Source organism: Opisthocomus hoazin, chromosome 1, assembly GCF_030867145.1.
Source record: "Opisthocomus hoazin isolate bOpiHoa1 chromosome 1, bOpiHoa1.hap1, whole genome shotgun sequence".
Lineage (NCBI taxonomy): Eukaryota > Metazoa > Chordata > Aves > Opisthocomiformes > Opisthocomidae > Opisthocomus > Opisthocomus hoazin.
This window is the reverse complement of record NC_134414.1, coordinates 7,963,242-7,989,352: the sequence shown is the minus strand read 5'-3', so window position 1 is coordinate 7,989,352 and position 26,111 is coordinate 7,963,242.

The following is a 26,111-nucleotide window of genomic DNA, read 5'->3' as shown; positions in this document are numbered from 1 at the left end:
AAGCAGGGTTGCCTACACCAGGCTGCACAGGATCTTGTCTGTTGAATTCCATACACAGACAGGAAAATCTTCAAATACCCCCATTTGGGACTTCTACCCACTTTTACCTTATAACCCACAATGTCTATCACAGAGAATTACAATATTTATACTTGCTGCATGGCACTCTGTCCTGCCAATCTGAAGTAGGGTTACCTGGTCCTATAGTAATAAAAGAAAGGACCACATACTGAAATCTGGTCTAGATCCACGTTTTTGCTGCAGATAATTGACTCTCTTTTTTTTTGTTTTTGGGAGCAGTCTTAGGAGGGCATCACAGTAGAGGAGGCGGGAAGAGGAAAGTTAATATATTTGAATGGCTGTTTGCTTCAGTGTTTTAGTGCTCTTCATACATATTTTTAATAATGGTTCATGTATATGCACTGTAATCAGAGGTGGCTGGCCTATGGATAACAGCAGTATATTGCATTTTGTTTATTCCAGATACGTGAAAGAGGGAAAAAGATTCATTGATTGAGTCGCTGTATTTTAAGTGTTACTATATTTACTAGATAACAAATTAGAGATTTGTTAGACAGCAGGATAAGTAGCTGTCTGTGAATCATGTATTTATTATGCATCACTCTTTTCAGACTCATTAGAAGTTGAAAAGAAAGACTCACTAGGATGTGAAGAGGAATTCAGCTCAGAGCTGCTTGAGGACCACAGTGATGTGTCTAAGCAACAGCCACTGTCAATAATAGTCCCCAGGTTACAACCCTGGGGCTTGCATATGAAGTTTTCAGAGATATTTGCAAACACTAGTCGTCTTATACAAATGGATAGACCAGGGCACAGAGAGTCTTAACAAAGTTCCCATCAATATCTTCAACATCAGTGTTACTGGAAACAGCAAAGAACACAGTAAATCAGATTTCCATTCCTTTTACTCAGCTGCTAGATAGGACATTATGTTCACTGTGTGAAACTCCTTGAATGTAATGTAATGGTGTCTAGGTGCAGAACTGCAGACCATTTCATTTCCTTCCCTTTCCATTTAGATATGACAGGGAATCTCATTTCCTGTCTTGAATAATTTTGGGGTCCTGCTCACATTGATGGTGCTCAGCTCCAAAGATGGAAACTAGGTACAGGCAGGAAATGAGGATGACTTAAAAGTTAGGAGAAATAGGAAAAAACATAGTGAGTCCAAGAGAATACAGTTTTAGCTAAAAGGTAATTAATGCCACTGGAACAGTGCCAGAATACTGAAGAAAAATCCAATAAAGAGCACAGGATAATCTCCTTACTTAAAGCAGAAACAATTCAAGCAAGACAATAGCTCATGGTGAATAGGAGAATACAGTAGTCATACTTCACATCTAGCTTATTTTTCCTAACCAGAAGCCATCTGATCAGTGGATCACTTAGAGGCCGAATCATCTGATATGAAGATTGACTGAAAGTTTTATATGGATGAATCTTAACACCGGCCTTAACCTTCTTGTCACTGAAGTTACTGTACTTAGGAGGATCCAGATCTAATACTATGAGTTTACAGTGTCAATATCTTAAGAGGAATAATAAATATAAGCAAGAGACAACTGTGACAGTTCCCTCCATTGTTCTCTGACCCACACTAATCCTGAAGCTGAGATCAATTATAGCAAATCTCAGTCATTCACTGTGATCATGGATGTATTTCAGGCTAGACCTTTTTCTGTTTGTATACTGTCAAAGTAGCCCATGAGATCCAAGATACAGCAGCTGACTGTAACAAGAAATTTGACTTTCGGCAGTAAAATTACAGCATATCTGATGACGCTGTTACAGATGTCAGGTAGGTGGAATACACCATGTACAAACTAATTGACAGATCTCATCAACCAGCATTAGCAGAATAGAGTGTACAAAGCATGGTAAAGCTTTAAACGTAACCTAGTTTGAATGTCAACCAATAACTACAGTTAGGAAAGTGAATGGATAGAATCATAGAATCATAGAATCATAGAATAGTCAGGTTGAAAAAAACCTTTAAGATCACAGAATCACAGAATCACAGAAAAGTAGAGTTTGGAAAGGACCTCTGGAGATCTTCTAGCAAAACCCCCTTGCCAAAGCAGGGTCACCTACAGCAGGCTGCACAGGACTGCACCCAGGCAGATTTTGAATATCTCCAAAGAAGGAGACTCCACAACCCCTTTGGGCAGCCGGTTCAAGTGCTCCACCACCCTCAAAGTAAAGAAGTTCTTCCTCATGTTGAGATGGAGCTCCATATAGAATTATAGAATCATTAAGGTTGGAAAAGACCTCTGAGATCATCAAGTCCAGCCATCGACCCAACACCATCATGTCTGCTAACCAATGTCATGAAGTGCCATATATACTGTTTTTTGTAACACCTCCAGGGATGGGGACTCCACTCCTTCCCTGGGGAGCCATATCCAATGCCTGACCACTATTTCAATAAAGAAATTTTTCTTAATATCCAGTCTAAACCTTCCCTGATCCCACTTGAGGCCTTTAGCTCTCGTCCCTTTGCTACTTACGTGGGAGAAGAGACCAACACCTGCCTCACTACAACCTCCTTTCAGGCAGATGCAGAGAGCAATAAGGTCCCCCCTCAACCTCTTCTCCCCAGACTAAACAGCCCCAGTTCTCTCAGCCGCTCCTCAGAAGACTAATTCTCTAGACCCTTCACCAGCCTTTTTGCCCTTCTCTGGACATGCTCCAACACCTCAATGTCCTTCTTGTAGTGAGGGGTCCAAAATGGAACACAGTACTCGAGGTGCAGCCTCACCAGTGCCCAGTACAAGGGCATGATCACCTCCCTACTCCTGCTGGCCACTCTATTGCTGATCCAAGCCAGGATGCTGTTGGCCTTCTTGGCCACCTGGGCACACCGCTGGCTCATGTTCAGCCAGCTGTCGACCAACCCCCCAAGGTCCTTTTCCGCCGGGCAGCTTTCCAGGCACTCTTCCCCAAGCCTGTAGCGCTGCATGGGGTTGTTGTGGCCTAAGCACAGGACCCGACATTTGGCCTTGTTGTACCTCATACAACTGGCCTCAACTTATTCATCTAGTCTGTTCAGATCCCTCTGTAGAGCCTTCCTACCCTCGAGAAGATGAAGAACTCCCACCCAACTTGATTTCATCTGCAAACTTACCGAGGGAGCACTCAATCCCCTAATTCAAATCATTGATAAAGATAGTAAACAAGACCAGATACAAAATGGAGCCCTGGAGAACACCACTCTTGACTGGTTGCCAGCTGGATTTAACTCCATTCACCACCACTCTCTGTGCTCAGCCATTCAGACAGTTCTTTATCCAGGGAAGAGTGCACCTATCCAAACCACAGGTGGCCAATTTCTCCAGGAGGATGCTGAGGGGAACGTTGTCAAAAGTCTTATGATAATCCAGGTAGACAACATCCACAGCCTTTCCCTCATCTATTAGGCAGGTCACCTGGTCATAGAAGATCAGGCTGGTCAAGTAATGTTTCATTTTGTGCCCATTGCCCCTTTTTCCTCTCACTGGGCACCACTGAAAAGAGTCTGGCCCCGTCCTCTTGACACCCACCCTTAAGATATTTATAAGTATTTATAAGGTCCCCTTGCAACCTTCTCTGCTTCAGGCTAAACAAGCCCAGGACCCTCAGCCTTTCCTCATGGGAGAGAAGCTCCAGTCCCCTCACCATCCTCGTAGCCCTCCGCTGGACTCTCTCCAGTAGCTCCTCATCTTTCTTAAAGTGGGGAGCCCAGAACTGGACACAGTATTCCAGATGGGGTCTCACTAGGGCAGAGTAGAGGGGGAGGAGAACCTCCCTCGACCTGCTAGCCACACTCTTCTTCTTGCACCCCAGAAGACCATTGGCCTTCTTGGCAACCAGGACACACTGCTGGCGCATGATGAACTTGTCATCCCCCAGCACTCCCAGGTCCCTCTCCACAGAGCTGCTCTCCAGCAGGTCAGCCACAAGCCTGTACTGGTGCCTGGGCTTGTTCCTCCTCAGGTGCAGGACCCTGCATTTGCCTTTGTTGAACTTCATCAGGTTCCTCTGCGCCCAACTCTCCAGCCTGTCCAGGTCTTGCCGAATGGCAGCACAGCCTTCTGTTGTATCAGCCACACCCACCAGTTTTGTGTCATCAGCAAACTTGCTGAGGGTACACTCTAACTCTTCATCCAGGTCACTGATGAAAAACTTGAATAAGACTAGACCCAGTACTGACCCCTGGGGGACACCACTAGTTACAGGTCTCCAACTAGACTCAGCGCCACTGATAGTAACCCTCTGACTTCTGCCATTCAGCCAGTTCTCAATCCACCTCACTGTCCACTCACCTAGCCCACACTTCCTGAGCTTGACAATGAGGATGTTATGGAAGACAGTGTCAAAACCCTTGCTGAAGTCGAGGTACACAACATCCACTGCTCTCTCCTCATCTACCCAGCCAGTCATGCCATCACAGAATGCTGTCATCAGATTGGTCAAGCACAATTTCCCCTTGGTGAATCCATATTGCCTACTCCTGATCGTAGAGTCCAACTACAGAGTCAGGGGAGACTTGTCTCTCCAGTGGTTGATAGAAAAAATAGTCATGTTATAGTTATGATAGTTATTGGAGAAAAACAGCTAGATGCACTCAATAGAGAGGTGATTACAGTCTTTAAATATTCTTAAAATTGTCTTTATTATCTAAGATGATATTTCGGTAGGTGAGAGGTCAGTGACTGCTACAAAAAATGCACAAGTTGATATATTTGAGCTGGTAAACTTACTCGAATTTCTGTAAAGATCTAAGTAACTGCACATTGAACAAAACAACACATAGCAGTCAATTTGAATCTAATTAATTAATGAGCTTGAAATATTTTATTTTAAAATGGTGGTAGCCTTCAGTGGGACATTTCAGACAGATAAGGATTCTCTTCTTGGCTGTGATGGATTGTTCATGGATAAAAACTAAAAGGGTAAAAATCATGCTAGTTGCACTATCAAGAGACATAAAGTGTGAGACAAGCAGCGTTCTCAAAGCATTCTCAGTTGTTTAATATGTAGAGCTCACAGAAACAAAGTGCTGTCTATGTAGTCTTTGCCTTCATTTTTGCAGTGCCAAATGAACTCGTTAGGCCATGGGCTGTCAATATTCCATCTCAAACTACCTGTTGTATTCTGCAGTGCACTGAATTTAAGGTGTAATAGTAGGGGAATGGGGGTCAGAGTGGATAAGAATGCTGTCAAAGGAATACTCAGACAATGAGGTGGTGTGGTCTTCCTAAATGGATCATTACAGTGTTCAGCTTTCAGACAAGATTTAGAATACCCTCCAAGCAAACACCATTCTAAAAATACATGTAGAGTGGAGTGGGGTCTGGGGGCTAATATCCAAGGCTGGGGTGCGTGAAGAAAGTCACTTTAGGTGGTTTGAACAGATAAGTATTTCTTTCACTGTTTTCATCCCTGTACTAAGCCAAAATTTATGTAAGAGGAGTTTACACTGAGAAATGTGAAGTTAGGTTTTGGTGTATTTTCAGTCTACTTTTTCTTTTTTTGTACAATTACTGTAATTAAGATCGCTGTCCTGTACATGACTTCACTCTGATGTCCTCAGTTGAAAGCTCGGAGAGGGCAAGATGAAGAGTGTGCTGAGATGAGAAGTTATATCCACACTCTCCAATGTGATAATGGATACATCTGACAGCAGGAAGTGGGATGGGTCTATATGCAGAAAAAGGCAAGCTGGGCGAAGGACAATAGAAAATCAGCAGTGGACAAGGTCTGGCAGTGGCACAAAGATCTGTGTCTTGCCTATTAGAAGAGGTACCTGTAGACTGTAGTGCCTTACAGTCCAGAAAACAAGAAATTGAGAATGATAAAACAAAGTTTACAAAAGGAAGGAGAAGGCTATGTTTTGTCCATAAAAGTTGAAAGGAATATCCTCATAATAAAAATCTTCACTGCTTGCCGAAACAGGAATGATCAGCTTAGAACAAAGGTCTCTCTGTCCAAGCATCCTGGCTCTGAAAGTGGCCTGGAGCAGATACCCGGGAAAGGCTTTAGGAACAGAGCAAGTTGATACTCTTTCTAGGATGCTCCAGCTCTTCATGGGAAATTCATTTTCCCTCTGGATGATTTTGTCAGATCTGGAGGCTAAAATTGCCAATACAAGTGTAAAATGGGGATTTTAAGGTTAAAGGCAAATCTAGCTGTGGAATCTCTACAGAAGCCTCTACAATACTGCTGCTCCAGTAAAAGCAACCAAATATGCACTCACTGTTTCTATTGAAATCAATTTGATTTATGCATGAGTGTCTGAGGGCAAAATATGCCCCTGCAAAATTTCTCATCAATATATAAAAGCAGCTGCTTTCCCAAAAAAACAACTTTATATCTCTGGAATCCAAGTATAGCCGGTTATGGTTTAATCTTTTCCGGAACACTGTTATATTAAAATCCTTTTCAGCGGTGTCTATGGGATTAATAATATCTGTCATCTACAAAAACCTTACTTTCATTACAGGTGATAAAATATATAGTATTTTCTTGTATGCATATATTGCATTTAATTCAAGGTACCTAAGACATTTTAAAAATAAAACTTAAATGAAAGAATTGCTTCAGACTTCAATGAAATGAGCTTTTAGGGGTGAAACACAACAGCTGTTTAACATCACAAAGTGATATCATTGAATAATTTAGATCACAAATTTGAGAAGAAAGGAATATTTATTCAGGGTAAACTCCAGATGGAATTTAGGAAGGCAGCTTGTCATTCCATGCCAGTGTTACAATTTTAACCAAAAAAAACCCCAGTGTTTCCTGCAATACTTTTGCTCTTTCATAATGTTCTGTAAAATGTTAGATAGCAACAATATTTTGTCCATTACAAAATATGTTGCTACAAGCCTACCATTGTCAGACTAGGCAACCCTGTTGCTTTTTAACACAACCCAGAAGAATGCCATAATTTATGTCAGATGATGTAGGGATATGAGGATAAATACATTGGATCAGATCATTTTTCTATTTAACCCAAGATATTTTTTTTCTGCAGCAGTGGCTAGTGTCAGCTGTTTTCATAGCCAATACCAGACATTAAAAATATCAACAACATATAATCTGCAATTATGGAATAAAATATTAAGCAAATTTAATCCTCATTCCAACTATACTATATATTTAGTGGATAACCCTTTTCTAGGTTAAATCTCTCTAATTTAACCATTAATATTGTCATAAACCATATAATATCACTGGAATATGAATGTTCATGGCCATTGAGCATATTCCATATAATCTTTATTTATATTACTGATGACCCTGTAGATGTGTGCAACATAGGCTGAAGAGAACTTTGTTAAGCAATTTCCTTGCATGCAGAATTTGATCCTAGTAGGGCATATTTCAGCTTGATAAGCCTAAAATGAACTTTGACTGTGTCTGAAATTCTAACGGAAACATGCTCTGGAAAATCTGATGGTATATTAGGTCATCAATTAGAGAGACCAGCTTTAGAGCACTGAGAGCTTGAGCTAGTTGTACACAACCTTGCTGCTCTGACAGGAAAGTGTGTATTTTTAATTCCAGAACTTCCAGTAACCAAGTCCATCACCAGAAAGTTATTTAAAGAGAAGTCTTAAAAGCTTTGAGGCATAGGAAGTTATTGTGCATTATGGATTCTTAGAAGAAAAGAGAGTAGCAACAGAGCTTTAAATCAGACAGAGAAAAAGACAATATCAGAAAAATTACTTGTAAATTTTCTGAAGCAGGGATCCAAAATAATGCCCAGAAAATTTTAGGGAACTTCAAGTATGTGTGGGTAAGAGAAAAGAAGAGGAGAGGGAAAGAAGTTTATAGTCCTGGAAGAACAAAAGAAAAATGGAACTGGAAGTTGAACATTTAGAAAAGTGCACACAAGGATGCATTATAAAAATTCTTGCAGTGTTTTGAAATCCTGACTTTTGAAACTGATCTTTACGTGAACGTACTTGAGATTTTTGTGTATTATGCAGTGTTACACCTCATTAGAACGAGTTGGTTTGGGATTCTCTGAATCTCTTAGGCTCCTCTCTTCTTTAAACTTGCTGGGACCTGTGTTGGGAGCTTGGGCCATTCCACTTCAACCTGTTGCACTTGCAGTCTGGAACTTCGGAGAGACTTCATAAAATCAGAGTCTTTCTTACTCTGTGAAAGATCCAAGGTGATTTTAAAGCATGCTTCCAGGACAAAAGTCCTTCAGTAAATAGTAAAAGAAAAATTAGATTTGGAGGACAATTAACATGCAATGTTATGTGCTATTATGATCACTGATCTTCTGTTACATTAACAGCGAGAGTAAGTTGTAACACAGACTGGTTGTACGTTATACAGCAGTACCTGAAAGGTACTTGATACCCCAAAGAGCTTACAGTCCAAGGTAAGCAGCTACCACTGAATACAACAGCTGGGGAAGCAGAAGGTAGCAGCAAAATTATAATCAGTGAGATAAGATGATGAGTCATAGCTCATCAGCTCATAATCTAAAATATAAGATGCTATCTAACACTGTCAGTATCAGGCAATTCATCATGCGTGCGCTGCATTGTGCTTAAAGTCTTGCAAATGTAGACAATTGTGGGCTATGGGAATTTTCATCTACTCCTATTGTTGAGTGAAATTTTGGTCATCAAAGAAAAGATCTTAAATGCTCTCCCAAGACACAGTGAGGGTAGAAGGAACCTACACTGGTTGGAGGCCAGACCATTTTATGTTTAAAGGACTGTAACCATCACTTGATTTTACCTTCAGAACCGAGTGTGTCACACTGTTACCAATTAATTGCAAGAGATGATCCAAAGTATTCTGCAGTCTTTTGAAGTTTCTGAGAGTCACCCCTAGACAGATCATGTCACTTGCTTCTGGACTACTGTTAACAAGGTATAAAATGCGAAAAAAATCATGTCTCGGTAGAGGTGTTGTGGCTTCCCGGAGATCACTGAGTAAGAAAAATCAAAACAAACTTCTTCCTACAAGAGAACCTAACCAGCCGAGGATGCGTCTCCTCTACCACAAACTCTTAAACCCTCAAATACATGTAGATTTAGGTATGGAAATAACCCAGCAGCCTATGTAGACAAAGCCATGAAAGAGGGCCCAGAGGTACTGCTCAGGAGAGTGCAGAACTTCCTGGGAGGTGATGAGACATTGCAGGGAATGGTCCAACTGCCCCAACACTCTGCAGGGTCTCAGTCTTGCAGGTGGGAGGTGAGTTCTGGTTGAGGCACTGAGTTACCAGGTAAAAGGGCTGTTGGAAGAGGTGAGCAGAGGAGACTGTGTAGTATCAAGGAGGGTAAAAAAAGAGTAACAGATCATTTGCAAATACTTTGGAAAGGCAGAATCCAAATCCCATATTGCTTGGAAGGAGGGACAGTTAGAGGCTATGGCTAAATAACAGAATTGAGACTACCAGGTTGAAGGATGGAAGTTTGTGGCTTTTAGTAATGGAAAAAAGGCTTTTTGTCTGCCTGTAGATGTCAGATGTGCACTTAGAGACATGACTGTAACAAGTGAGAAGGAGCAAATTCCCTCAGGGGAGGTATCCAGGCCAGCAGACACTGATCCACGAGTTGACATTCAGAGGAAAGAATGGATGGTCATAGCTGCAGACTTCTGCAGAAGACAGAAATGCTCATATGCCAACCAGAATTCTTGTCTCAGGAGGCTGACCACTTGTTGGGGCTTTCATGTGAGATATTGCACAGACTGCTGAAATCCATCCAGACTTTAGATGATTACTCATTGCTGCTCATTCACTTGAACTGGTACTGCTAGGTATCCAGTGACCTTGAATATATAAAGAGTAACTACAGGCTTCTAGGAGGGAGCATGGGGACCCAGGGCTGTTCGCTTTAGTCACATCAGTCAAGAGGAAAGACCTGGGTAGCAGTGGATAATATCTTTCAGAACAACACCTGGTTGCACAGCTGGTGTTTCAGGCAGGACCTTAGCTCTAGTAACAATGGGATCCTCCTGGAGGAAAAAGGACTTCTGGGGAGAGATGGGATCCATCTAACAAAGTCAGCAGAAGCATCTTTGCAAGCCGGCTTGCTGACACAGTGAGGAGTGTTTCGAGAGAAAAGTATCAGCTGATGACGATCCGAGACTGATAAGAAGTAAAGGCAGAAGGAAACTTAGAGAGACAGCATGATGGCAAGGGTCACAGGTATCACATTTTGCTTGAAATAGGCAGATGATGAATCTCTCTCAAATGTCTGCATGTGAACACATGCAACATGGGAAATAACAGTAGTTACTAGTCTTCTGGCTGCAGGGTTACAATATCACAAATATGGGGGAATAGATCTTACGGCTGGAGAACTGAAAAGGGTGGGTAACACCTTCCTAAAAGGACAGGCAAAAAGGCAAGGAAAAGGTGTCACGTCCACCTCCATGTGTAAAGCAGCTTGAATGTATGGGGTTTTGCCTTAGAATTTATGACAAGATGATCAGGAGCTTATGGATAAGGATCAGAGGAGAGACCAGCAATGGTAATATCATGAAGGACACCTGATCCAGATCCCTTGATCAAGAAGGGAGAGTAGATAAACCTTGCTTAGACAGATGGAAGAAGCATCATTAGTCCTAGCCAACCATCCTGACATTGCGTAGAAGGGTAACCTGAAGGTATTTGCAATGTGGGAGGTTTTCAGAGAGCACCAAGAACAATTTTTTGACATGGAAGATCAGTTATCTGACTAGGGGAGGCACTCTACTGGGTATGCTTTTCACCGGAGAGAAAGAATTAATGCAGAACATGAAAGCTGACATCAGCTTTTGCTGGAACAGTCACATTCAGATAAGTGAACAAGAGAAGTGGCAGAATTACAGCTCTGGACTTCATGAGAACACATATGAGCTCATTTGGACCATTAGTCAACAGGATCCCACGGGAGACTGCCCTGAACTTCAGAGGGGACCAGGAAAACAGCACACACTGGGTGCTGACTAGATGGAAAGCAGTTTTGCAGAAAAGCATCTCGGGGTCCTGGTGCACAACGCATTGAGTGTGAGTCAATGATGTGTTCTTGTAGTGAAGTAAATTAATCGTGTGTTGAATGGTATTAACAATAGTCTTGTCAGCAGGTTGAGGGAGGTTCCATCTATTCAACACTTGCAGGACCACGTTGGGAGTCATGTCTGGTTTGGGGCTCTGCATTACAAGAAAGACATGGACATGTCAGAGTGATTCCAGTGGAAGCCACATAGATGTTGAGGGCTAGAGGACATGAGATACAAAATCTTGAGGCAACTGAGTTTGTTCAGCTTTAAAAAAAGAAGGCAAAAGGGACATCTTACAGCTATCTATAAGTACTTAATTGGAAGATGTACAGGACACAGAGAGAAACTCTTCTCTGAGATACAGTAGGATCAGAGCCTATGGAAGCAAATTACAATATGGGAAATTATGACTAAATATAAGGAAAAAAATTTGCACTGTGAAGATAGTGAAATATTGGAAAAGGTCCCAGAGCTGTTGTGGAATCTCCAACCTTTGAGATATCAGTAAGATCTGAGCAACTAGAGCGAACTTCAAAGTCTTCTATAATTGCATGAACGTGAACTGAAACTGTCTAGAAATACGGCAACTGTCAGAAAAATGTGAAATTTTTAGTCTGCATGCAATCACTGGCTACAGTAAAAGCAATTCAAAAGGTTTTGGTTTTCCATATTGAGTTTTCTGTCATCCTTCTGACTCAAAAATTAACCACAAAATGTGCTTCAGACATGAAAAGGATGCATTGTACTCTATGAAAACACGAAATATTTTCCTAGGATTTAAAAGGAAGTGTGAGTTTACTTAAATACACGTGTTAAAGATGAAGCTGAAGAGCCTGTCTTGCAGTTTTTTGATTGGTCTCTGATAAGAGATTGGATTATGGCTGGAACAAAAACACTCAGAAATTGCTACAAGAGACTGAGATAACTTGCCAAGAAAAAGAAGTCACTCAGTTCAGAAATAAGCATGTGGAGGTTATTGACAATAGTTGCATAAACGTGGATGAGAATCCATATTGCTGAAAGCTGGAAGATCCTGGGAAATTTGTAGAAAAACAAGAACAGCACATAGAGCAAATGCTGAGGACCAGCACAAACTAAGACAATGTCAGGTGTATTGGGAAAATGACATTAGCTGTAATAGATTTTGCCGGTTTTGAAAATTTCAAGCACCACCATTTTATTTGGCTGTGGACAGCACAGTGATAAGGTAAAGACGTAGCTAGAGCTGTAACACAAGTTGAACTACCAGAAATTGAATGGGACATTTAAACTTTTAAGACGGATGTTACTGTAGAAGTCATTCTGCTGATAGAAGCATTCTGCAAACTTTAATAGAAGAGCTAGAGATATTTAGAATGGTAAATAAAATAAATGTGAATGAGTTTGTGTTCCGTAAAGGCATATGTGTCTTAGCTATATGTGTAAATGAAAAACAGAAAAGATGCAATCTGTAATAGTACCAGCATAGAGGAAAATCATTTTGGGTTGAAAGTGCATGTTACTGATGTTCTGAATAAAACTACCTTTGTTGAAGATGAGAATTGAGAAGAGATTTAAAAGGTGTATTCCTGGGAAAAGGTGGGCTGTTAGCATGATAAATGTAGCTAAAAGAGCCTAATCTTCATGCTGCATGGAGAGTTGTCCTTACATAAAAGATGAGAGTTAAAAGAGGAAGTACATAGGCTTCCCTGCACTAAGAACAGCAGGGCAAAGCTGAAAAGGAAAGGTGCACCTCTTATTGAAGAGGGAGGAAAACCTTTGCCTCACTAAAAGAATTAAACTAATATTAGAAAGATTATGCCTACATTTGAAATGTTGCGTTAAGTAGGACTCTTGGCAGACACTCTTAGAAAAAGAGACTTCACGTCTGTGTAAATTCAATACCCTCTATGGGACACATGCTGTCCCCAGTATGCCAGCTGGGTTTTGTGAGGTACTCCAGGTATTTTTCTTCATGAAATCTGATCTTCAGAAAGACGGTTCTTAATGACCAAGGGCTCCAAGGTGCTTTGGCATGAGTCAAGCACGTGAACAGAAAGGACAAGCAACACATCTTCATACATTTGTGGCCACCACCTCTATTTCATCCCTACAGAAAAAAAGAGAACACACCTATTCCTTGAAGCAGTGAACATTATAATAGACGTTCGCAGATAATGTGAAAGTTTTTGGTCAACAGACTACTGTGTATCTACTCGTTGTACTGGATACTATCTTAGATTCTGTCAAAAGTCTGAAATTAAAGATAAACCAGCCATGAGATACTGACAGAATATCAAAATAAGTTGCCTATGAATAACTCCAAAGACAACTCCAAACTCAAGATGCAGTTGTTAGCATGTTTTCTTCATTGCTGGAAGTCACAAAGCCTGTGTGTCAACACCAACAAACAATAAAGGGGTCTTTGGCCTTGTTTTGTGGGAGTAAAGATGGTTGCCAGACTTGCTGAATAGGCTGAAAACACAGATTGTGTTATGGTAAATTCCCTGACAGAGCAGGAGAAAGTGGTAATCGGGAGAAAAAGTGGCCCAAATTTACTTACCTGTAGTGGAAGAAAAAAATAATATTCTGCACTAACTGTGCCAAGAAAAATTAACCCAGCAGATCCCACAGCAAAGCACAAGACTGAAGTCTAGCTCCGGTAGAAGTAGTGTACTTCATAAAGTAACACCTACCAGTAAGACACAAGTTAGCGGTCACTGCCTCATGCTGTGTGAGCAGTGGATCACGTTATGCTGGAGCAGCTGTGTTACTGCTTGGTGTCTTCCTCTGAGCATGTCAGCACTGCGGCGGGTTAGAAGCCACTGGAGATTTGCACTAGTGCCATTTATTGTGCATTGAGAGTTAAGATCTGGAAACTGTTTAGAACTGGCTTAGTGTCTTTGGTAAGAAGCTGTAGGAGAGAGACTGGGGAAAGCCATATTTTATTGCTTTCTAACTAAAACACCAAAAGAATTAGTCCAATTGAGGACTCAGAGTTTGTCTCAGAGCAGTTCCAGAACAATTCTTCTGTCTCATGCCATCAGCTATCTAGCAGAGGTGAGCATCTGGGTGGGCATGTAGTGGCCAGGAACAAAGTACCATCTCCTGGCAGCTTGATTGCCTGTGAAAAAGTATGGTAGCCTCTCACTTCCTCTTCACAGACAGGCTTCGAACTCTGGGGAAGACAGCCCAGGGAAACTCATGACCTTTTTCTCATGTGATGTGTAAAGACAGATGTTAGTGCATTAACTATCCAAATGGATGATGTTGGGCTCCTAACCTGAGCAGGGAAGAAGAATGGATCAGGGAATAGGACAGCAAAATCTGCCTGTGCTACTCGCTTCTTGTACTCCTTGTTCATTCTCTCTTTAACTACATTTTGAGGCAGGACTAGAGTCTTTGTCCACAGCAATTCATCTATTGGGGCAGTGCTGAGACACCGCTACTAGTAAGAGCCATTTCTGCACAACAGATCTTCCAACATTGCATCAAGGTAGGAACAGCCAGATACAGTACAACTCATGGTCATGCCTAGCTTGCACTGAACAAAACAAGATAATCTGTTCTTCCCCGGTCATAGCAATTGCCTTTCCCTAATTCTCTGACTCATTTTCCAGCCTAGTATCCTGGCTTTTATTCAGCTTGGTCATCCCTGGTCTATCACTGCTTTAATTAGCTTGACTCACTGCCATAATCAGATGAGACATATTTTGGACTCAGTGGAAAACTAAGTTTATTCATTTACCACATGTATCTTCAGGGTAAACTAGCTGCCTAGCTTTTTAAGGATTATGTGACTGGGAAATATTACAGTTTGAACCAATGAGGTATTAAAAAGTCTCTAGACCACAGTCCTCAAGACAGTGAATCAAACCCACAAACCGCAAGGAATCTGATGTATCCCCTTGATCCAAAACAGTAATCTGAGGATTCATGCTTCTGTATTGCCCTGGAGCAACTATTTTCCTGGAGTTTTGAGAACAGTTTACAAAGATAATAGGGAAACTGTAAACTGCTTTTCTGAATGTCACCATGTGTAATCCTTCAACTGCTTGCGTTAGGAGTTTGTTCATCCATTACAAGTCCTTCTCACCCATGTAGGAAAAGGAAGAATCACGTACAAAATATATGAATAAAACAGAAAAAAAACCACACCCTGTTTCTATCAGAAAACGGGATGTCTCCCACCACGACTGAATCAATTCCTGTCCCCATTTTCACATGCACAATAAGAGGTCTGTGCTTAGGGATGGTAACTGGGTCAGTTCCCCCAAAATAGAATTCAGAGAAAACAAGCAGATGGTTAACTCTTACACAACGAGAAAGATTATTATTGCTGGATCCTTCATAAATGATCCATCATCCTCCCCCCACTGCTGGGCCCCAATGTCTTCTACACGAGCCCTATCACTTTGTGCAATACCTGAAATTAGACTCAGCTTTAGTAAGGCCATGTTTTACTAAATGAAGCACCTAGTGTGCTTCTATCAGTCGAAATGCACTTAAATATATAAGATGTTCAAATTTTATCCAAATGCTCTAGAGTTCCCAGAGCATGGTAACAATTGTTTAATACAAAAAGGATCTGACAATTTGTATCTGACATTCAGCCTGCGATATGTTAAAGACTGTCCAGATCTCAAAAAACAATAGAGCATCCACTCATCCCCTCAATTTTGGATCCTTGTAAGTGTGTCGAGTTGGACGCTCAAAACAGTGGTTTTTTTCAATGTCTTGGCCAGTGTTTTACATTCTGCATCCAGTTTACTGCAGCTGCAGTAAAAGAGGTCTAGTATGTTGGCTTGTCTGAATAGGGTTAGGTTATATAAAACCATGGATATTGTGCTAGCAAAAGGTTTCCTGATTGCACGAAGAATAGAGTGGCCAAAGAACAGAATGTTTAAATAGTAGGCACCGAGAAATGACTCAAGTGCAACGATGAATATACTAGCGCTTTTATGTGTGAGGAGGGAGTAGTGTTGAGCTTGTTCTAAGAACTGTGATACCATGACTAAAGTATTTAGACCAGAATGAAAAATGTTTTGAAAAACCTTCGTAAAAGATTTGTGTTGCTGGACCAGACACAAATAAGAGGAGATATCTTTAGATTGTGCTAACTCCACTTTTAAAATCTGCAGAAATTTTGTCATTGATCTTAGTGGAAAAGAATACGACTATGTGAAAGTGAAGAGCTATGAACTGCTTTTAAGGAGATATTGTTTTACAGGAGCAGTGAACAAACAAGACATCAGTTATAAGGATTTTCCGTCATTTTTTATTGTCTAGGAATAGTCAAGAAACTTAGTGCTGAAGAAGGAGCTCTTCACTGACTGAGCTTTCCTCCTTCCTGTTTGACTGCTTAACTCACTACAAGTCCCAGGCAATATTAAGTCACATATGAAATCCCCAATTCGAAGTTATTAGTGGGGTGAGATAGCAGTGCACAGGCCTTTTTCTGGCTCTGTGCACAGGAAATAGTTTTCACCTTTCTTACAGAGGAAGGATTTTGGTCTGCTTCTGACAATTAGAATATAAAAATTGTCACAAGTTTACCAAACTTGGAAAACTTCTGAGACAAATTCAATATCATGTATGAAATAGATTGCCTGTATACTTTGAGTATGACCTAGTTTTCAGCATGGAGCTTCACCTTGGTGAAGTCTACTGGTATCTTGTCTCCATGTTTTGAAATTAGGACCTAGGCAAGTCTCAGTGTGTGCTCTATTTCGTGCGTAGATATTTCCCATGCAGACTTCTCAGGTATGACTCAGCTCCATCTTAAAAAAAAATACACTTGTATTGCTGCTTGTAGGGATCTGTGTGTACAATAAAGGCTTCATTCAGCTCCCCATGTAGACATTTCATACTGTCTGTGATATCCTTGACAGTCTCATTAGGCTTCCAGCTACTCCTCCAGCTGTCACAACTCCTCCCCAAAATTTGTGTCTTGTCCACCAACCCTTGGTGTACACTTTGGGTGCCCTAGTACCTGTCAAATGGCAGAAGAAAACTTAGGCAACCTAATCATCTCTACACTTTCACTGAGTACAGTGAGCTTAAACTCTGTACAACAGTAAAAACTTATAGTCGAGTGTCCTAGTCTGCTACTGAATTTTAGTCCTAAAGTTGGATGAGGTGAATTCCCTGCTTTGTCTACAAAGTTGTGCCTGTAAGTCAAGTCTGAATTCAAACAGAGCACATACAAGCTAATAGAAGTTATTAGGATACCAATACAGAATATCTCAAAGTTGTCAGAAGCTACTTTACTTTTTGCTCCTCAGTTAACTGTGGTGGTCACAAGCTGATGCCTGAATGCAAAAAGCCAGTCACTCTAGAGTCAGAAGTTGGAGGGACAGGATAGTTATCAAGTAAAATTCATCTAGATCTTTTAGTAATCAGAAGCATATGATTTTCCATTATGTTTTACAGAGATAGATATGGATTCTATCCAATTAAAAAAGAAATTCTTGGGCTTCTTCCTTGAATTGGAAATCTTCTGACAACTTGCAAATCATCTGGTGGATGTGGTTTTGGTTACAGATGTAAATGGGGCTGTTTAAGGGTAGATGTACACAGCAGGAGCCATGGTTTCACCTTGCAAAGGGTTTTGTCTCAGTATGATCTTAAAATATTCCCCATGCACACAATGAAGCATGCCATCCCCTTAACTCTGCCAGAATCACTGTGGGGATGATCTAACACTTTTCATTGGTTTATTTTCTAAAAGCTGGATCACTCATCCACCCCAATTACCATCACAGCTGGTGGTGTATGGGGAGAGAAGTGCTTTACCATGGTGTAGAAACAAGATGGTGTAGCAGAGCTGGTATGGAGTAGGCTATAATTTTCTTGCCATCAAGCATTTTATATGATGAAGCCATGAATTAATGTTGAAGGTACCTGAGATATTGTCATCAGGATCACAAATAGGTTATGACATTTCTATACTCTTACTTCTATACTCTTACAACCATACAGCTTCCTCCTCTTGCCTTCATCACTGCTTATCCACCCCTCCACCCCTTCGACCCCCCGTTACCTCTGCTGGTGCAGCCGCGTCGGCGGAGTATTATGAACCACATTCCTCGCATGATCCAGGTCAAAATTAAGCCTCCTTTACCCAGAGTTGTTTACTGAATATATTTCCTGCCAAGTCATGTCATTGTAAGAATGACCATACGGGATCAAGCCACTTATCTCTTTAGCCCTGTATGCTGTCTCTGGCAAGAGACAGTAGGCAACAGCTCAGGAACCTCCATTCAAGCAAAAACTGTGTTCATTCCTTCTAGCAGTCCTCTAAGCAAAGCTATTGGAATGATAAACCACAGTTTGTAGGTGGAAACAGGACCATACAGAAAGAAGAGGGCACAAACATCAGTCTCTGTATCACAGCTTTAGCTATTTGGCATGGTCATACTTAATTCAAAGAAAACAGTCATGTGAACTGTCTGCTGTTGCTAGTATTTATTCCACTTTATTTTCTTATTTGTAAAAATATTTTATTTATCAATACCAGTGGTTATGAAAATCGAAGACATCCACATGACTTTTTCTTCAGCTAGACTAGAGTCTAGACACTAAATTATACCTAGTCTGCAGAAACTCTAGCCAAAATTCTTTCAATTATTTAAGCAAATGTGCTGCTGTCCCTGAAGAAGTGTTCAAGACATTTGTCGGTGGAAACTGCATCCTTTGAGACATTACATCCACTTTGATATAAAATATCTAAAGTTTTCATCAGCCTTGACTTTGAATGCATCATGTATCTTCATGTTAGCACAGAAGTTGTGGAAGAACAGAGACGGGCAGAGTTAGAATACCATTTTGAAGGTAACTTCTTCTCCAGGTCATGGGTCAAGGAAGAAGCCATAGCAATGTGAACATTATTAAATCTTCCGTACTGCAAGCAGTCTTCTAAATATGCATGTATACATGCACAGGCTGGCTGCAACCTGAGTGTATTATCATTCATTACCCGCCCACTGGGGACCATTGGGATAGTCTCAGAGAAAAGGAGAACAAGAATTGTAATAAGACTTCATGACTATTATGCCGGGAGACCAGCACAAGCCTTGCTGAAAGTGCAAATAACAATTAGCTCCTGAATCTCAGGGATCCAGGGGGTAAAACTGATGGAATGTCTGAGAAATGCTTCCTGAAGAGATAAAATCATTCAAAAACTTTAAGGAGTTTAAAAACCTTGCAAGAATGAGACATTATGTTGTTGGTTCCATGTTTAGAATCTAAGAAAAAGGTTATATTCAGATCCTGGAATGAATATTTTATCAATTTAAGGCGGTAGCTTTGTTTTATTAAAGGTGTCACTCTTCAAGGTGTTCAAAGTGTTGACTCCTTGGTGGTATCTGTGAATCCTTCCACGTACTTTTATCAGAGAACAAGCATGGGAAACAAAACAGACTTGTAAATGCTGTTCTGAGAATTAATACCTGGGGTGTGTTTCCATTTCTTCCATTGCATGAAACTGTATGTAAAAATTAACCCTGTTTTTCTTTGCCGTAATGTGTTCCACATGCTGCAAGGAGTAGTCCAGATGGAATGGGATCTTGGGATCTTTCTGTCTCCCCAAAGCAAGAGTTCAAAGCATGATATCTTAAATTCATTTCCTAGTGAAGTGAATAAATTCATGACACTGGAAATTACTGTCATGGAAAATTAAAAAGGAATGCACTTAAACTTAAAAACATCATCCAAGTAAATAATAGAAATAACTGAAAAATGCATTGTTAGGAACAAGCATGAATATAGATAAGCAGACATCATTGACTGTCACTTCAAAATCATATAAAAAATGTTATGTTTTTTCTTCTGGTGATTGATACTGAACGCCAGAGTAACAAGGCTCTCTTGTTTTGCCTGCCATGAATAATGCAACTTATGTTTCCTAAGTATACAGAAATACTAAATTGTTCAATAAATAGCATAAGTACCAGTGAGAGACAAATTAAGAGTTAAGCTTGTGCAATATGAAGCAACATAGGGACAACACCTGGTACTAAACCAGCTAACATTTTCTTTCGTTACTCTTCGTTATCACGTGTTTGAAACACTGCTGTTTTCACTTGCTTTTTCCTATGCTTGGCATTTGCCTGAAGTACTTATAGATGCAGATAACAGATTGGTAGCAACAAGAGGATGATACGGTCTGCACTTGGTGTTTTCTTCCAGGATAAGGCTTTTTTATCAGCAGGCATGAATTTTAAAATTTAACTTTGTGACCCTAACTTCAGTATCATTTTACAAGCACACTAACCAGCATTTTACATCGTGTGTTTTATTCTTAAATTTGAAAAATTAAAGCCATGAAAAAGGACAAGATGGGGAGAAGAGAAAGGGCAGGAGAATGAAGAGTGATATAAATTAATTCATTTACCTGCATCCAGGAAAAAAAAAAAAGATATAACAGGTATTTATTTATCATATAAATGAAAAATGGCTTATAAAAATTATTTTATTTACTTGACGCTTTCCTCCATTAAAAATCACAATAGGATAGCTGAGTTAATGCAGTTATCTCCTGCTGTAAATAGAAAGAAATGCTCCGTTATTCTAATCTTGCTGTGTTGGCCAGCGTTGACCCTTTAAATGCTGAGTGCAATTTGTCTTTTGTTTGATGGAAACCAATACTTCTTCAGTACTTAGCCGTGTGTGTCAAGACTCAGGCTAGAACTGATCTCTTTACAGCTGTGTTATAAAATCCTGCAAATAAGTTTTACTGGAAGAAATGTTGACAGGTCCTTAACTAGACAGTAATATTGAATGCCAATATAATTAGCTGGGCAAATCACACAAGGCATGCAGACTGTCCTTCATTTCTGACACTACTCATATTATCAGGCCTTATTAATTTTGTACCTGTCTCTTCCGTCTTCTCAGCTGGAGACTAATGTTGTAGATATTTTGACTTACATGGCTGAGAAGTCCAATTGCCACGAGTTGGTATGAAGTCCATTCAGAAAAAAAGCCATATTGCTGTGTCAGTTGTTACTTCTGCTAGTATTTCTTTTTCCTATAAGTATTTTCAAACTCCTGCTATATTTGGTAGGAATTAGAACTACAAAGTCTGTAGATTATTGGTATCCACTTGCTTTGTTTGGCTGCTTTTTCTCCTTATGGATGACTCTAGTATAACAATATATTCCTACAGCTAAAATAAATCCCTTCCAGATTCAAAGAATTTCACGCAGAAGACATTTAATGATTTAAGTGTTAATTGTGGGTTATTCAACTTGTAGAAAATAGATGAACCTGAAAATAACATGTGACATCATCAGACACAGAGAAATTACTCCTATTACATCCATGGCAATAAAGATATCAGCTACAATGTAAGGAGAGAGACTTGATGTCTCCTGAATTATTTTGATTTCCTAATTTAATAATTCTGTACTCTAAGTATGTTTGGAACAAACCAGAGAATAAGAACAGCTTCCCTAAGAATATTTTTTTTTATTTTCATAAAAATGGTGGGGTTTTTTCCACATCTTTCCTGCAGTTGGGCAAAAAGTTTAGGAAACCAGAACACGTGATGCCAATGCCAAAAAAAAAGGAGATTATCAAAGCCAGCTGATGGGCTCCAGGAGAGATGCAAGGGAGCTGATTTATCCTGCTTAATGAAATAGGTAACTGCAGCAATATTTATTCCTTTTAAGCTTGCAACCTTCCCTGCCTCTTTTCCTCACCAGTCAAACCTCTGACTTAGTCCTGTTTACTGTAGTTATCTACGTTTGCCTGGTAGGGTGCTAAAGGGATAGCGTGCAATTTTGGTTTCCTTCTGTGTGTTCTGTAAATGCCGTGTACGCAAGACTTTGCTTACACAGTGTATCTACATTGTATATGTGAGCTACATCTAATCACTTTGCAAAACCAAACAATTATATTTTCAGTTATTTTAACAATCATGTTCTGTTAACCCCTCTGGAAATGCAGTGTGGACTAAAACAACAGAATGTTAACTAACTTATATAAAGATAGACTTCCTTACAGAAATCTTTTTTTGAAGTATGTAATCTTTATTAAGTTCCTTTGACCATCTTAAAGTTGAAAGAAAGGATCTCACTCATTAAATATTTCATATAAAGCTGATTATCCCATCTCTTTTTTCTTAAAATCTTCTGTCTTGATTTTGTCTTAATCTCTGCTAGAGATTTCTATTCATTCTGGCCCTATTAAATTATATGGGACTTTTTTTCTTGGCAGAATGAGCTGTATAGACAGTTAGATGCTCGTTGTGCAAATTTTCTTCTGCTGAAATGTTGCTCAGTGGGATACCACTTTCCAGATTCTATCTGTTTCTTTAATTTCACATTGTTCCCCAAAAAGCCCCACATTAGTAAGGTTCACCAAGCATTTCCCATTCTTCTCCTCTCTGTGTGGTTGATCACATCCAAATTTGTACCATCAGTCACATACACTGTCTTTCTCTCATCTACCCAGGAGTGGGGCACAGAACTGCAGGATTAATGAATCCTGATTAACTTTTGTCTTCATTGATTTGGAAATGTCTAATAATGGCATTTCTCTTTTTTTCTCTATGTATGGCTATTATAATTAGGCAGAAGATGGTTACCTCATCTTCTGATGAGCATTTGTAGATGCTAAGTTCTGAATAAAACACAGAGGATGATCACGTTACGTTCATTATGTCTTACAGTGAAATATCTTTGCAGTGTCCTCAGTAAATTCTTCCACACATCTGGATATGTTTTTTAATAAAACACGGCAGACTTTAAAACTTGTGACTTTATCTGGTCTGTATGGATTAGGCACAACATTTTTTAGCCAGCAAAAAGTCACTTGAATCAGCAACAATGGTTATGAAATAAACTACTCATTTATTAAAAGGAGGTGTTTGAGAAGCAAGGGAGAAAGTTATGCAGGAAGATTAACACTAATAACCGTTCCTCTGAGCAGGTCTAAGCTATTACCATGTTGAAGATGAATCTCTTGAGTGTTCACTTGGACAATACCTATCCTTCCCTGAAGATTTTAGCTGTGTCTGCAGTCCTCTGAACACATTACAGATGCTTTGAATGTTTTAAAAAAATGAGAGGAGAAGGGACTGAATGAGGGTCTATTAGTGTTCAGAGTATATTTGCCTCCTTCATGTCCCAAGGTGACTTTCCATTTAGAAAAACAGAAAAAAAGAAATTGCTAAATATCAGCTTACAATATACAGAGTCCTTTGGCTACAGAAAGTGTGGCTCTAATCTGCAAAAATGTTAAGTAGAAGCAAGACAGTGTAGTCTCAGTAACAAGTATAGTGATTTAGTTCAGAGCCTGTGAAGACCAGAAAACTTGCTTTGTTTTAATTAAATCAGTTTGAAACTGAGCTGGCCTAGTAGCATGGACCATATGCATTTAGGTATCTTTTAGCCCTTGTTTGAATTGCTTTGCCAAAGGTAAGCAAAAACCTCAACTAAGCAAAATAAATGCTAATGGTAGTTAAATCAGTTGAAGTGCATCTACATTAGGAGCTCGCGCTGCCTAGTAAGAGCGTTTTAAAAACTGACTCCTGCTGCAAAAAATACCTCAATCATCCATAAAATTAAAAATAGAAGGGTAGAGCTGTGACACTGGAAAACCATTGCTGCTTACCCTGTTGTTCTATTATTCGTTTCCCTTTACTTTGTTCGGAGAGTTGATTCATGGGCCTTGCTGGTGGAAGGAACCATTAGAGCACAGGCTGCAGACTTGCCGCTCTGCAGTTGCATCACCATGGTTTAACAAATTGTCCCTGACTGTGAGCCACAGGAACAGTTGTGGGACATGCTCCTGGCCCACCCTACAAGTGATGTAATACACTGAAGCTTATACTTCACTAAAAGAGGTTTAAGCTAAGTCACATTACTTTTCAATTGGGACAGATTAGGAGCGCGCACATGGGCAGTTACCATCCAAAAATACATCTCGTCTAAGAGACTGTAACCTATTAGGCCCCCATAACTCCTTCATGTGCCAAAGCTGTAAGTCTTGCCTCCTTTATAACCTAAGCCATAAAATTTCAACTAGTTGCTCTTGCGCTGGGCTCCTGGTAGTCAATCTGGGGCAGGATTGCTCCAGGTAGTCAATCTGGCTCTCTGTGCTGAGCTCAGTGTCACTGCGTCCCACATGATCATGAGCTAATTCAGACCATCATGATGCAATCCAGACAGCGTCTACAAATTAAGGGGGAGTTGTAGTCTGTTTTTTCAGGAAAGAGCCTGCTGTAGTCACACTACATGTCAGCTCCTCCCTCCTTCAGTCTGCTTTCTAGTAGCCTCTGAACAGACTGTCTTAACTGAGACAAGTTTGGCACAGAGGTAAAGGATAAACCTTCTTTTTTTTTTATGAGTCATGCACATAAACAGCTATGTAATGGAATGATGCCCCAAAAATCCCCCTGCTGAGAGGAAGGCTGTGCTTCTAGGTGAACCCCATACTAGAAAGTAGAAAATCCACTTGGGAGAATATGTTACAAATGATCTGATAGGGAAAGACTTAGAAGAATTTGCATCTTGTTACTTCTCAGTGAATATGTGGAATCTTATCTCAAGTTTGAGATATAGCGCTAAAATATGAGTGAAACTTTTGTAGCAGTCTGACCTTCACAATATCTTTCTCACCTTTACATTGTTTAATAGCCAATATGGTGGGAGGTATTGTGTTGTGGCTTGGCGTGGATTGCTGGCTCTCCCTGACCTGACTTAGATGTCACAGTAGCATCAACAGCAGGGAGTGTGCAAGCAACTCTTTGACCATATTGTGCATGACAATGTAAAAAGTTTAAAATGTCTGTGTCACTAGAAGCATAGTCTTGATGCGCGAGGTCAAACAGAATTTCCAGATTTTCTGGCAAGATTTTGTTACCAGTGATGATATCTATCTAACCTGAGCTACAGCCCTGCTGCATCATAGCCATTCCTGTGCCTGGCTACTAAAGCTGGAGAAGTTGTTCCCCAGTCAGAATGTCCTGTTTTTCTCTGACTTTGCAAGTCTCCGATTCCCAGGTGCTGCCTGGTAATGAATTTGTCATTCACTGCAGATGCTGGAAACATCCCCCAATAAAATAACCAACCTCCCCAATTACAGGGTAGTACATGACACATAAGTAGGAATGACAGATTGTGGCTGGACTGTATATTAAAAAAATCTGTTTATGTAATATTCTTAGAGGAACTTCAATTTTTCCCTTGATGAACTACACATACATTTCCTGATGTATTATCTTCAAATGACTGATACACTGGAATTCTATATACCCTTTTTTATTTTAAACAATTGGAACAATTTATTTGTATTGTTTGATATTTTAATACAGCCCTCCCCCCCCAGCATAAACTAGAACTTCCAATGTCACTGCATGTGATCTCTGAAATGAATGTGATGACCCTACCAAAGAAGAGCTGAGGAGTTGCTTGTTCCTTACCTTTTTGGTTGCACCATTTTCAGATGCAGGGTTAAAATATGGCTGTTTGGAAAGTAAAAGCATGGCTTTGAAAGGAACTGATTGTGCAGGTAGGAGCATAAGGTCAGGTGGAAACTGCTGCTAGGAGCCTTCAAAATTCAAGTTACTTTAAGTAGGTGATTCTTACTATATGTGTTAACCTCAAGGAGCACTTGTTGTGGAATACAACTGAAATCAGTAGCTTATAATAAGAAAAATATGTTTAGCAGACAGTAAGTACCAGAGAAATCAGAGGGTCCGTATATGACCTTGAGGCATCCTCTGTGTGAGTGGGTAGAAGATAAAACATTCAAGTGCACACATAGATGTATTAACATAGATTTAGTCCAAGTCTGTAGAGCATTGGAAAAACCAACGTTCATGTATCACCTGCTGATGTCTCCAAAGTGTACCAAGTGTCTGATCTGTTAAAGGAGGGGAAGGAAACCACCTTGAGTAATTGGTGATTTTGAAATGTTGTCATTCAAAGCACTTTCAGGCACTTTTTCAAATGCTGAGGAAGAATCCGCTAGGCATTGTTGGAATGAACAAAGCCTTGTACACCCAATAGTGTCGAGGTTTGCATATCACTTCTACTTCCAGGCCTCTGGTAGCAATTTTTAGATTGATTTAGAGAGGTCCCTTTTGTAATAAATTGTTTCATTCT